The sequence below is a fragment of the Mus caroli genome, chromosome 10 (assembly GCF_900094665.2).
Source record: "Mus caroli chromosome 10, CAROLI_EIJ_v1.1, whole genome shotgun sequence".
Classification (NCBI taxonomy): Eukaryota; Metazoa; Chordata; class Mammalia; order Rodentia; family Muridae; genus Mus; species Mus caroli.
Genome location: NC_034579.1, coordinates 65,166,439 through 65,179,689, shown reverse-complemented (window position 1 = coordinate 65,179,689; position 13,251 = coordinate 65,166,439). Strand labels below are relative to the sequence as shown.

General features: G+C 44.2%; 1 protein-coding gene across 5 annotated transcripts in view; it reads left to right on the top strand.

Annotated features, from left to right (window-relative positions):
* The window catches only part of Bicc1 (BicC family RNA binding protein 1), a 219,437-nt gene that overhangs the window by 85,012 nt on the left and 121,174 nt on the right, over nt 1–13,251 (top strand). Inside the window, exon 1 of one of the 5 annotated variants that reach the window (XM_029482956.1) lies at nt 10,263–10,584. The exons of the other annotated variants lie outside the window; for them this stretch is intronic. The gene's annotated coding sequence lies outside the window, so the exon portion shown is untranslated. Of the gene's footprint in view, nt 1–10,262; nt 10,585–13,251 lie in introns of those variants that run through there. 5 annotated transcript variants of the gene reach the window in all.

Genomic DNA, 13,251 nt, shown 5'->3' with positions numbered 1-13,251 from the left:
AAATATATATATATATAAAACAGGTTAAACTTTATAAAATGATTTCATGTGTGCTTATAATGGCCTCTGGTTTTTCACTGGAAAGTCATAAGGATGAGAGGAAGGATTTGAATCCAGAACTCAGCAGATCATTTGTTCCATGAGCTGTTTCCTCAGAAAGAGTCAAAAATTGAAAACGGTTGCAAATGCTGTTGTGGCTTAGTCCTGTAACCCCCACACTTGGTTGGCTAAGGCAGGGGAATTGCTGTAAGTTCCAGGCTAGCCTAGGCTATATAGCGAACACTAGGCTAACCTGGACTACAGTGTCAGACCTTGTCATAGAATACAAAACAAAACAACAAACAACAAAAAATCCAAACAAACAAACAAAAAAAAACCCAGAAAGAAACAAAACAAAACCACAAACCAAATCAAATCAGTCTTCAAGATGATCAGATACTTGGCCATACAGTTTGCTTTTCTAATACTTATGGCTGTTGGATCTTGAGCCCAGGAACACAGGCCTGCTGGGAAGATCTTCTGCCCTGACTCCTTTATTCGCTTGGGGTTAGGAGCACATAAATACTGCTCTCCCGAAGAACCATGGCAGTCTCAGCAAAGATTATTATTATTTTTTTTAATGAGGTTTTGCAACACGGGTTCTCAGCTATTGCGATACCTTTATTATATTTTGGATCATAAAATGGCCAAGTTCGGAATGATGTCTATAAAATAAATGTTACCGTATTTAATTTAAGTTCTGATCCTTGATATGTCACTTAAAAATGTATTTTCAGGGCGGAAAAAAGTCGAAAGTTTTGGCTGCTGCAGTTTATTTCTGGCCCCGTTTTATGGAAAGGAAACAAAAACTTTCTGAGAAATGGATACGAATAATTTAGATTTGGCAAGGCGTGGGAAATTGGGTTCTGTTTGTAGGATTAAGGAACTGTTGGCTATCACTTTAGCATATGTTACAATTAGCATTAAACCACCAGTGTAATGATAAATGCGCACGATGAGGCAAGGCCAAGAGCCTTTGAGGCCCAGGAGCTCTTGGGAAGGATCTTCCAGCTCAGTCACCGACGGGAATTCATGTTGTAGCCCTCCCACTTCTTCAGTCCTGGTGTTAAAGCTCAGAGGGAACTTGAAACCTCAAAGCTTTGTCTACAAGTCTGCTCATAAGATTTTAACCTCCTGAGGCTCCGAGGGAAGGTTCCTGCTCTGTTGTCCTGGTAGAAAGGCATGGATGGGCATTGGTTCTTTAAAAGGAGGTCAGGTGACTTTAAACCAGGGTTGGGAGGCACTGGGATGGAGTGTGGGTAACAGGCAGGGACAGAGTCTACACTCATGTGTATCACCAGTACCGATAAAAGTGATTCTGGAGTCCCGTGCACTATTAATTATATATAATGATATATCTTATTTATTGTTTGTATGTCCTTTACTTATGACTTAAACTCTCTGTTCAGCTTTATTCCATAAAATTTAATGTTACAGATTTGGAGAGATAGCTTCATGGGTGAAGCACATGTTGTGCAGTCTGAGGACTGGAGCTCTCACATGCTGAGGACCACTCGAAGTCTGGGCAGGCATAGTGGCTCCCTGTCACCTGAGGAGGCAGAGATAGGAGCTTCTGGGAGCAATCTGGACAGCCAGACTAGCTGCTCAGAGAACTCTGGTTTCAAATGAGAGGCCCTCCTGCAATCCATCTAGTCTCTGTTTGGGGACCTAGCACATTGCTCTGTGCATCTGGTTAGGACTAAGGGATGTCGGTGTTGTGTGGGACCTCAGAGAGTTCCTAGGTTACTGGATAGATGGGGAAAACAGGACGTTGGGAACTGAAGCCAGTTGCCCAAGTTGTGAACAGACGGATGCTGTGTGGCCTTTCTGCATAAAGCCTCTCCTAGGTCATTCATATCTTCCCCAAATCCACACGCCTTTTCAAGGAGAAAGGTGATCTCACCTCTGTCTTCTTGTTTAACTGGAACACGCAGCACTTAAAGATTGCTACTAAAAGCCTGATCAGTTCTGGGCCCTCTCCCAACACATACACAAAGGTGCCGTGGGTCCCTTCAGAGGCCGTGGTGCGAGTCAGGGTCTGCGAAGTAGGTTATTTATAGCTTGGATGGTCCAGAGACAGGGATGCTGCATTGAGGTAGGAGCCACAAGATCTGGCCTTCAGCATTAAAACAACCAGTGGCTGCAGAGTGTAGGACTGGCCCTGGAAGACCTGGGTGTCAGCTTTCTTGCAAAAAAAAAAAAGTGTAATTTCTTATAGATCTGGGAGCAAAATGAGCTGACACAATGCTCTCATGCCAGGTTTTTAAGCAGGAAGGTATAGTAACAAACCTAAGTGGAGGTTTGATTGACAGAAGACAATAAAGTTTGCATCTTACAGACAAAAGATGGTGGAACAGCTGCCAGCATCATGGGACAAGGCCCTCCTCTGAACACACATGCAGTTCTAGAATACATATGGCAGCTTGTCTCACCGTAGGGTTGAGTTGGTTGTGTCTTGTATTTGGAGGATCCTTTTTTCTTAATTCTTCTGTCTCATTTGCTGCTTTGATTTTCTTTAAAATTTATTTTTCTTTTGCAATACGGGGGATCGGACCCAGGACTTTGTATAAGACAGCATGTGCTCTACTATAGGGTGATACCCTAGAACCAATTTGTTTCTATTTAGATGTCTATATCTTATGTTTTCGGGGCAGACAGTTTTTTATTACCTATAGATATTCCTTTTGTCCTCCTCTCTCACCTCCCCTTTCTCCTGCTAATGACATGGTAAATGCACATGTAACAGGCAGTTGGTCACCTTAAGGGCCTTACTCTGTTGATCCTATATTGTGAAGGATGAAATCCTCCGGGACAGAAAGGCCATGGCTTAATTAGGATGGACTGAAGGTACCAGGACAGACTGAGATTCATTTTTTTATAGATTTATTTATTTATTATATGTAAGTACACTGTAGTTGTCTTCAGACACTCCAGAAGAGGGCATCAGATCTCATTACAGACGGTTGTGAGCCACCATGTGGTTGCTGGGATTTGAACTCAGGACCTCTGGAAGAGCAGTCAGTGCTCTTAACCACTGAACCATCTCACCAGCCTGAGATTCATTTTTAATGCAAGAATAATTATGTTTGCAGAATGGGCTAAACAGACAGTATAAGTGACTTGTCCAGGTATGGCTATTTATTTCTGTAGCTCAGGAAATGGTTTGCATATTAGCTGCAGTATCTGTCACTCTGGCTCCTTGAGCATTCCATGTTTAGCCTATTGGTCTGGAGCCCTTGACTGGCAATGGGAGTCACCCACAGGCTGCTCAGGGACTTCTGTGACCCACTGGGTTGGGTACAGGGCCATAACCAATATCACCATATAAGCTCTTTGTTAGTATTGAATAAGAACTGTTCTGTTAGACATGAGAAGGACTAAAGGTGTGTGTGCTGTTGGTGGACAGTGTGGATATCAGTGATGTCACAGATAGTTCAGGCCTGGTGGACTAGGGGCACCAAGTAAGTCAGTGCTGTGGTGCTCTCAGGGAGCTGCTTAAACCGTGGAGCAAGGGTGACCTGGAGACTTTGGGGAGGTATGCATGAAGACAAAGAGGCACAAGAATCTTTGTAAGATGTCCTAGAACGAAGAGGATCAGCAGGAGAGAATTAGGGGTGACTACTGTCTCTCCTAAAAAAATTGCAGGTGCATGACAGCTACTGGAGAGCTATTTTTCAATGGCAAAGCAGAATTCTATCTACTACATTGACTTCGAAGTCCAGATAGGAATGTTAGAGACAACATTCAGGGGAGACCCTGACGATGGAAGTTGTATCTTACCAGGAGTGAATGGATGCCCAGGAGCAGCAGAGGGTCTGCACAGAATTGCCTATGAAGATGGATTTTATTTTCTTAGTCATCTCTTTAATCGTACAGAAAATAACAAATGTAATTATTTAAGGTAAATAATGACGAGAGCTTTCGAAAGGCCATTTGGGAAAACAATGGCTAAAGTTAGACTGTGCTTACTAATAGGGCGCTGGCCTTGTATACATGAAGCCCTAAATCCAATCTCTAGTCCTGCCCTCTAAGGAGGGAGGGAGGGAGGGGAGAAAGGGGCAGGGAAGGTGGGGAGCATGGTGTTGTTTATTCTTTGCACAGATGGACTCTGAATTGATATCACTGAAGTCATAGTCACAAGGAGAAAGCTTAATTTATTTGACTCTTGTTATCCCCTCCATCCATCTTCCTGTCTTTCTGCTTCTCTTCCCTCTTTTGGTCTGGATGTCTCTGAGATACTGATCATGTCTCACTGTGAGTAGGCACAGCATGTGGGGCACCCAGAGTTCACAGACTACAAAGTTGCCTCGTCCAAAGAGCCTATGTGTCAGCCAGGGAGCAACAAGGGCTAGGGTTTGTGACACAGGAAGATGAGAGTGCCCAGTGACTCCACATACCAAGGGAGATATAGCTTACTGTCCTGAAAGCACACAAGTTGGAGAAAGCCAAGGGTGGCTAGCCCAACAATAGGGTTTGTTCTCCCATGATGCATCAGCATTGGCATGGAGTCACAGGTCTGTAGTAGCCCTGGAATCCTCCTCCTCTTCCCTTCTCTCCGTACTCCTCCCCATTCAATTGACAAATACACAGATTTATGCTTTTCAGCATGATGCTCTGATTGGTATCTGTAGATGCTGAGATATGGTAAAGTGAAGCTAGTCGATCCTTCCTATGATTATATTGTGGCAGAACATTTAAGATGTACTCTTGGCAATCATTGAGCTGCGGTAAATTAACTGGGGTGTCACCATGATGCATGGTGGATCTGAGCATATTTCTCCTGTCTTACTAAAGCAACATTTTAAAGCTAGAGATCCAGCTCAGTGGGCAGAATGCTTGCTTAGCATGTCTAAAGTTCCATGTCCAATCCCTAGCATCATTTAAGCTGGGCAGATTGGTGCTCACATGTAATCCCAGCACTCAGAGGCAAAGGCAAGGAGAATCAATAGTTCAAGGTCATCCTCAGCTACTTGGCAAGTTGGAAGTCAGCCTGGGTTACTTAAGATCCTATCTAAAAACAAATTTTAAAAATTCTAATTGTTTTTGTGTACAAAAGTTGGGAACAGAGACTTCCTCTCAGTTTCAGGTTGAAGGTTCAGCTCACTGGGTGTTTGCGTTGTGAGAGGCATGTAGTCCTCCTGTGTTTTCCAAGGTTCCGATTCTTCTTGGACTTCTCAGTAAGTTGGGTAATGAGATCTTTGATGATGGGTGCCTGCCACCAAAATTAAATCTAATTAATCTTGTTGAACATGATACTGAGAAACAGGGTCAGACCTAGCAGGGGGCTTCTTTTTAGCCCCATATCTCACACCCAGTTCATGGCTAAGTAAGATCTGGACAGGAGTGGCCATATTTCATTAAAAATAAGCCAGAACGATTCTCTGTTCCCTTCTCTGTTGACAGCAATGTCTCGTGAACTAAGCAGCCTACAGATCTCATAAAGGATTGAATTGAAGAAAGACTCGAGCCTACACTGTTGTGGTGGATTGAATATGCTTGGTCCAGGGAATGGCACTATTAAGAGGTGTGGTCTTGTTGAAGTGGGTGTGGCCTTGTTGGAAGAAGTGTGTCACTGTGGTTGTGGCTTTAAGACCCTTTTCCTAGCTGCCTGAAACCTAGTCTTCTCCTAGCAGCCTTCAGATGAAGATGTAGAACTCTCAGTTCCTCCTGCATCATGCCTGCCTGGATGCTGCCATGTTACTGCCTTGATGATAATGAGCTGAACCTCAGAACTTGTGAGCCAGCCCTAATTAAATGTTGTTCTTTAAGAGTTGCTTTGGTGATGGTGTCTCTTCACAGCAGTAAAACCCTAACTATGACAACTTTTCTGTCTACTGTTGATGCCTGTGTAGTTACAGTGTGACACAGTTATCCTTCCTATCAGCAACAACATCCATGTGGACTCTTTGGATACTAAGTGGTACCGGTTGTATAAAAAAGAAGCTGATAAAGTGTGTGTGTGTACCAAAAATGTTTGCCTACAAACAGACTGCCATGGGATAATCAACCATCCATAGTTTCCAGAGAAGGGTATAGTTAAACTTCTTAATAGGCTGAAGTGTTATAAGCCAAATTAGAATCCAAAGAATCACCTTCCTTTACTACTGAGGATCTTCACACAAATACACACACACACACACACACACACACACACATACACACACACACACACACCCCTACATACCCGTTGAATCATAACTTGCTTATTATAGCCATGGGATAAGAAGGCACTCAGCAGTGCTTGCTGAATGAGTGAAGGAAATAATACACTCACTCATTAAAAATGTTGAGTTAGAGGAGATGGCTCATTGGGTAAAATAGATAGACACAAGTTTGGGGACCAGAGTCTGGCTTGCTTGCTCTCTCTCTCTCTCTCTCTCCCTCTCCCTTCATCCCCCCACCCTCTCTCTCTCTTTCTTTCAAGATTTAATTAATTAATTAATTAATTAAATGTATATGAGTACACAGGCTGTCTTCAGACACATCAGAAGAGGGCATCAGATCCCATTACAGATGGTTGTGAGCCACCATGTTGTTGCTGGGAATTGAACTCAGGACCTCTGGAAGAGGTCCATCTCTCCAGCCTGAGTCTGGGTTTCTAACATCCCTGTAAAAACCAAGAGTGGTGGTGCATGCACTAAGGGATGGTGGTGCCGGGAGAGAGAGACCCCTCATGTTCACAGGGACAGACTTGAAATTGAGCCTAGGTACAAAACTATGTAGTGGAAAAGGCAAGTTGTGACGTTGCAGAGGTGTCACAAGTTTGTGCTAGCATAGAAGTAGCCAGGGCTCCAAAATGCTGGCATTGCTCTGTGAATAAACCCCAGTTACCCTAAGCTGGTACTCAAATTTGTTAATTACCTAGTGGTGCAACCTGCCTAGAAGAGTGGCTAAGAATATCTGTGTGATGTGATCTGGGCTCTGAGCTTCCTGGGTAACTGGCACTGAGGCTTCTAGGGTCAAGAGCTAAATTCTGCTCTGTGTAGATCCCAGCCCATCTTCCCTGCAATGTTTATTCAGTCCATGTGTGCTGTGTTCTAGGACATAAAACAATGATGCTTAGTCAGGGAGAGGAGAAGGTCACAGAGATGATTTCGAGGCTGGCTTTCTTCCTGGAATGTTGTGGAACTTTTCCTCTAACAAGTTCCTGGTGATTTGAGGACATCTGCAGACGTTGTGTTCAGACTCTGACTTGCAGTTATTGGTTCAGGGCAGCCACTGCACGCATCCTGTGTCTGACCATGCAAACCTCCATTATGGAGATCACCCAAGCCTCGTGTGCTCTGGAAATGTGGGCCTTTCTTCCTTATCTTTCATATACCTTCATGCCTACAAGTGTCATTTACTAGTATGTGGGTCAACTAGTTGTCCCTTTTTTAATGCCAGTGAATAAAATTTTGTGCTTTTTACCCCTTTAAGCAAACCATGACTTAAAGATAAGCTGATTTTTCCACTGTAAACTGGGATATTGAGGTCCCTGTTCTTTGTTGGGCCACTGAATGTTTTTGTGACATTTCACAGACAAGTTGGGACATGAACATCGAAGGGAGGGATGGTGTTCTTGACTGCATGGCAACTGTATGCACCTTAGAGAGTTTGGCTATATGTCAACTGATTGTGTACTCAGTTTGGAGCTCTCTGATTGCAGTACTCCTCACTGTCTTCTTGTGTCTCACATTTGCCAAGTAGTCTAGATATTTTCTGAAGCAACTCCCTCTACAGTTGTCAATCACTACCAGACCTTCAGAGGCATCTTCAATTACATTCACGTCTGAGCAAGGCTAGGCAAAGTTGGACTGCATGATTCTGGCATTCATAAAGTCAACTCTGAATTGCAGAAATGTAGTTATTTATTTATTTTTAATTTTTAATTTTTAAAAATATTTTTAAAGGTTTATTTATTTTATCTATATAAGTACAGTGTAGTTGTCTTCAGACACNCCAGAAGAGGGCATCAGATCCATTACAGATGGTTGTGAGCCACCATGTGGTTACTGGAAATTGAACTCAGGACCTCTAGAAAAGCAGTCAGTGCTCCTAACTGCTGAGCTATCTCTCTAGCCCCAGAAATGGAGTTTTATACGATACCATCTTAAACCCTTTTCCAGAAAGGGACTGGAAATGGTTTAGGAATTGACAAAGAGACAAAGACTGAATAAATAGTGCAAAAAAGAGGGACAGCTAGACATACCTCGAGGTGAGGGACAGAAGGTTTGCACAAACATCCCAAATGTCATTCAGGGCTCAATCAGAAACCTACAAGACTCTGGGGTGCAGACTGTGGAAGACAGGACCAGTGGCTTTGGAAGACCACAGACTTGGCATCCGCTCAAGCTTGGAAAGGCTTCTGTTAACTTTCTTGAGGAGATGCTGGGGCGCAGGTAGTAGAAGCCCTCCACAGCAGGCAACCCATCAACCTAGACTTGCCTTTTACTGGGTTTTTGTTTTTCCATTTAATTATATTTCTAAGACAGGGTTTTATATAACTTAAACTAGTCTCAAAATTGCTATGAACCCAAAGGTGACTTCGAACTGTGGATGTTTTTTTTGTTTGTTTGTTTGTTTGTTTGTTTTTTGCTTCTGCCTTCCAAGGGATTACAGGTCTTGTGTTATTACACCCAAACCCAGGGCTTCATGCATACTGAGCAAGCACTGTACCAGCTGAGTTCCCCTGCCCATGATTCTTGTTCTAAGTGTAGGATGTAATAGACTTGTTTCTTGGCATTATGTACTCGGATGCTTTGTGCTTATTTAAAAGGGAAAAATAAAAACTCATAATACTGCTCACAACCCACCCAGGACCACAGGACAATGGGGCCACTAGAACCTATACATTTACCACAGTTGTGTAAGAGAGTTCTGTGAGAAGGATAGCTTGCATAAGAGAGTTAGTTTGTGTGTGTGTGTGTGTGTTTAGCTCTTGGAGCCCACAGTTTACCCTTTCTCATATTAGCTTGGTCAGAGTGCAGTGCACGGACCCATCTACTCCCAGGCCTGGGAACCTCTGGTTTTCATTAAAGACATGTGTGTTCCAGGCAAGCTGTGTTTGTGGCATTCCACAGCCAGTGCCTTTCAAGACTCTGGGGAGGTTGTCCATCCAGAGCCACCTGAGCATGCTTGAAACAACTAGATAAGAACAGTATTTAATTTCTTGGACTTTTAAACATTGTTAGTCTTTGAAACTGTAATTGAATTGAACTTGTTATTGTTGTTCAGAAGGTCAGCCTTCTAAGAAGAAAATGAAGCTGTCTTCCATGTAAAGACTTTAGAAACCTGAGAATACTTCTGTGTCTTTTCCATATTAGAAATTTAAGTTAAGAGCAATTGTGTAGATTGCCAGCTTATACCACTGTAACATTTAGCGTACATTCAAATCATTAATAAGGTCCTACATACGCTTTAACCCAGAGGCAAAAATTATTTGTGAACATTGATTTCATTTTTTAATCATCTGTACTTGTGTGTGTGTGTGTGTATGTGTCTGTGTGTGGGTGTCTATGTGTGGATGTGTGCACACGAATGCAGGTGCCTGCAGAGTCCAGAAGAAGGCGCCAGATCCATTTGAACTAGAGTTACAGACCATTGTGAGCCACCTGACCTGGGTGCTGGGGACCAAACTTGAGGGCTTCTGTTAGATCCATCTCCACTTTTAACTGCTGAGCCATCTCTCCAGACCACACAGTTATTTTTAGATGCCAACTCTTTTTTTCTCTCTCGATTTTTAAGATTGATTTTTAAAGTGGATGTACAAAGAGAAGGGTTTGGTTGTGATGTCTTCATATATGTGTGTATGTATGGACAAATGTATGTCAGTATAGTGGGCCCTCCTCCAGCCCCTGCTGCTTTTTTGCTGTCCCATCTCCCGCTTCTCTTTGTCTAGTTCTTCCCTTCTGCTTCTTTGAGACATATCGAGGTCATTACCTTTCTCTCGCTTCCTCCCTCTCACTTTAGATTTCATCTTCCCTCTCATTACGCCCCTTCTATGTTCATGTCAAAAGCATGTGTATTTAAATGTAAGTGTGAGGAAGCATGCACCGTACGGAAACAGATGGATCTGGGGATGATTATATTAAGTGAAATAAATGTCACTTCCTAACAGTGAGAATTCTCCAAGTATCATTCGGGTTTGTATTCCGAAGAATGTCACTCTGGTGTTTGGACCGAGAGTTCACTCTCCTCTCTGCCACCCCCACCCTCATGCTCTTGGCTGCAGCCACTGCACCTCTGTCCACAGAAGGGAGGCTAACAGCAATCTTTCTTCTCCAGGAGGGAAGGGCACACACTTTGAACCTCGCCGTTCCATTGGCAGGTGTTTATTTTTCCAGGATGACCGAACGTGCTTTCAGAAATTGCCAGCGGTTGCTAGGCAGACTTCAACAAACACAGAGGCCATCGCTGGCCTGCTGCCTGGCAGGTTTCTCAAGCCAAGTGGTTTTGTGACCCTGGCTTGAGAAGGCAGCGTGCCCTCTTTCTGTTTGAACCTGGAACCCGTGACGCCTTTTGCCAGCTCTCCTGTGGGCATTCTGAGGCAGTTGTGAAGTTGAGGTAGGTTCCCCCAGGGGACCAGCTGACTGACTTTAAAGGAAGGGCATACTGTCATTATCCAAGATTTCGGGCTGGTTCCCTTGGCCCTCTCAAAGGTGACGAGAAACTGTCTAGAGTAAACCTGTCTCTGAGTCAGCACTGGCTCTGTTCCCATGTGCTGCCCTCCAGGGATCAGTGGCCTGTCCTGCTGAGCATTCCCTCAGTCTGTCTTCCTCTCTTGCCTGGCAAGGGGAAGAAGTCGTTAGACACCCCTGTGCAGACAGTGTTTACTGCAGTGAGCTTTCTCCATTAATTCAGAGCAATGCTCGAGATACTGGAGTAATACAGGTTTTTTTTTTTTTTCCTGGACTAGCGATTAGATGTAAGAATGGTGTATCTACAAGTCTGCCCGTTGCAGACTTTGACTGTCTGTAGGTCTGTCTGTTTTGGCTTCACTGCCACCAGAGCAACTTCTCCTGAGGATGGCACCACACCATTTATTAACAAATACACACTATTCATGAAGGCTGGCTGTTTAAAAGACAGCACCTTAAATGTGTTAGTCCTGCAGAGCGCAGCTTGCTGATAGACAGAACCTGCTGCCCACTCTCTCCAGGAGGCGACAAGAGTGTGACAGAGAAGGTCACCCTGATCTGTAAGAGGCAGGCAGGCCTACTAGTCTCTGCATGCATGAGCTGGTGAACTCATTGCTCAGGTGTGGAGGCTGGAGGGAGTCCTTGGGCATGTCGGGCTCTATCTTTTGTCAACTTATCCCCAACCAGGACCTGGAGCCAGCCTGACAGCCAGAAAGCCCCCCACCTTCTGGTTTGTGCTACCCCACAGTGCTGGGTTATAGATGTGCATAGCCCTTTTCTTTTGCCTCCCTCCCTCCCTTCTTCCCTCCCTCCCTCTGCCCCTCTCTCTGTTCTGATCTAAAGGCCACCTACGAAGCCCTAGGCATACCCTTCATCTGGGTTGAGATTCTCCACAGTACAGCCCCAGAATTTTCTCTTTCCTGTTTCCTCCTGAGGAACGACTCTCGAAGCTCCTAGTGCGAAGTTCCTGTAGGGTTTCACAGCTGATGTTCCTTATCAGGGTAGTCACCATAGACACGAGGCTAGGACAACAGCAGCAAAGATAGATTAGCTCTGCATGAGCTTAGCACCCCTCACTCTTTTTATTTAGTTTCGTGTGTCTGGGACATTCTGATGGAGAACAGCACACAAGCTAGGCATGTTTCCCAAATGGAACTTCCCAGCAAGAGTGACAGAAGCAGTCGGGGGTAGGGGTGGAGGTGGGGGTGGGGATTCCCATACAAGTGACATGTGACATGTGGTGCTGAGCTTGGGTGGTACACTCCTGGGTTGGTTTGCTTGTAGACCTGGCTGTCCTGGAACTTGCTCTATAGACCAGGCTGGCTTTGAACTTGGATCTTACCCATCTTTGTCACTAGACTGCTGGGATTAAAGGCATGTGCTATCGTGCCTGGTTCTTGGGTTTGTTTTTAAATCAAATACCTCAGTCTGTTTTAAGGATTTATATGCTGGTTTCAAAGGCAATGGGAAAACATTTCTTTTTGCTTGTTAATTTTTCTGTTTGGACAGACTCCTCCTTTTAGTGTTTAGAGTCATCAGGGGGAAGTAAATACAAGAAAAGTAGATGGTTTCAATAAAGGACGGAGAAGGGAGAAACCCTCGCCATGGGGTTCTGTGTGCCCCTTGAAGTTCTCTTTCTCATTGCCTGCCTGAGACTTGTGTGTGTGGAGACACCTCCTATTAGCCATTTATTTTGCCAGCTAGGGTGTGCTCTGCTTGGTTTTCTGTGTCATCAGCCTTTCTTGCTTCTAGATACTTTTCTATCTCAGGATGGGATGCAAAGATAGCTTGTCCCTATGTGTTCCTCAGAGGTAAGATTTACATGCCAACAGTCAGCCAGTAGTTTTCTGTAGCGCCTTTTGGTCCCATCTTTGAAGGGCTGATCCTGTTAATGTGATCGATATGATCTACTGATTTTTTTTTTTAATGAGTTGTCAGTTATAATAAGCTGCGTCTGGTGGCTTTCTTCAGAACCCTCCAGCTTACCCCAGCACTGTAGAATACTGATCTTCCCTCAAGCCCCATCTAGCACATTCTCATGCCTCATTTTAATTAGAACGTATTTTTGGAAAAACACAAGATGTGGTCAACTGTGTTAAAAGAGACAAAGCTGCGGGGTACTGGTTAGTTCATAATGTTGTTCTACCTATAGGGTGGCAGATCCCTTTAGCTCCTTGGGTACTTTCTCTAGCTCCTCCATTGGGAGCCCTGTGATCTATCCACTAGCTGACTGTAAGCATCCACTTCTGTGTTTGCTAGGCCCCGGCATAGTCTCACAAGAGACAGCTCTATCTGGGTCCTTTCAGCAAAATCTTGCTAGTGTATGCAATGGTGTCAGCATTTGGAAGCTGATTATGGGGTGGATCCCTGGGTATGGCAGTCTCTAGATGGTCCATCCTTTTGTCGCAGCTTCACACTTTGTTTCTGTAACTCCTTCCATGGGTGTTTTGTTCCCAATTCTAAGAAGGGCACAGTGTCCACACTTTGGTCTTCATTCTTTTTGAGTTTCATGCGTTTAACAAATTGTATCTTATATCTTGGGTATCCTAAGTTTTGGGCTAATATCCACTTATCAGTGAATACATATTGTGTG